The 1,006-nt window shown below is 31.7% G+C and overlaps 1 non-coding gene across 1 annotated transcript; it reads right to left on the reverse strand.

The window, feature by feature from the left end:
• Positions 1-507: 507 nt before the first annotated feature.
• On the reverse strand, positions 508-581 carry TRNAT-AGU. The gene has a single exon. It is a non-coding gene; the product is annotated as a tRNA-Thr (tRNA).
• Positions 582-1,006: the final 425 nt, after the last annotated feature.

The raw sequence follows: 1,006 nt of genomic DNA on the forward strand, positions 1-1,006 counted from the left end.
CCTTTTATAAAAATCTGTAGTTATTATTAAGCTTAGCAGATTTACCACATAAATTCTTGGGTCTAGACCAATGTTTTGGTCTAGTTTCGTCGAATTCTGAGAAATGTTCAAAATTTAGCTGTTTTGCGCAGTTTTATTAGAGTAATTTAGTTTCCCTTTTGTAAAAACTTGTAGTTATTATTACGTTTAGCAAATTTACCACACAAATTTTTGGGTCTTGACCAACGTTTGGGTCAAGTTTCCTCGTAATCTAAGAACGTTCAAAATTTAGCAGTTTTGCACGGTTTTATTAAAGCAAGTTCGTTTTGCTTTTATACAAATTTGTAGTTATTATTAAATTTAGCAAATTTACCACATTAATTTTTGGGTCTAGACCAACGTTTTGGTCAAGTTTCGACGAATTCTGAGAACGTTCGAAATTTAGATGTTTTGCGCGGTTTTAATAGAGCAAGTTTGTTTTCCTTTTATACAAACCTGTAGTTATTATTAAGCTTAGCAAATTTAAATTGCTTTCATTGAAAGTTGAACTCAAGACCTCACGCTTACTAAACGAGTGCTCTAACCAACTGAGCTATGAAAGCTCATAAGCTTAGCAAATTTACCACATAAAGTTTTGGGTCTAGACCAACGTTTGGGTCAAGTTTCGTCAATTCTGAAAACGTTCAAAACTTAGCTATTTTGCACGGTTTTATTAAAACAATTTTGTTTACCTTTTATACAAATTTGTAGTTATTATTAAGCTTAACAAATATACCGCACAAATTCTTGGGTGTAAACCAACGTTTGAGTCAAGTTTCGTCGAATTCTAAGAACGTTCCACATTTAGCTGTTTTGCACTATTTTATTAAAGCACGATCGTTTCCCTTTTATACAAACTTGTAGTTATTATTACGCTTAGCAAATATACCACACAAATTTTTGGGTCAAGTTTCCTTGTATTCTAAGAACGTTCAAAATTTAGCTATTCTGCACGGTTTTATTAAAGGAAATTTGTTTCCCTTTTATA

Source organism: Sesamum indicum, unplaced genomic scaffold (genome assembly GCF_000512975.1).
Source record: "Sesamum indicum cultivar Zhongzhi No. 13 unplaced genomic scaffold, S_indicum_v1.0 scaffold01745, whole genome shotgun sequence".
NCBI lineage: Eukaryota > Viridiplantae > Streptophyta > Magnoliopsida > Lamiales > Pedaliaceae > Sesamum > Sesamum indicum.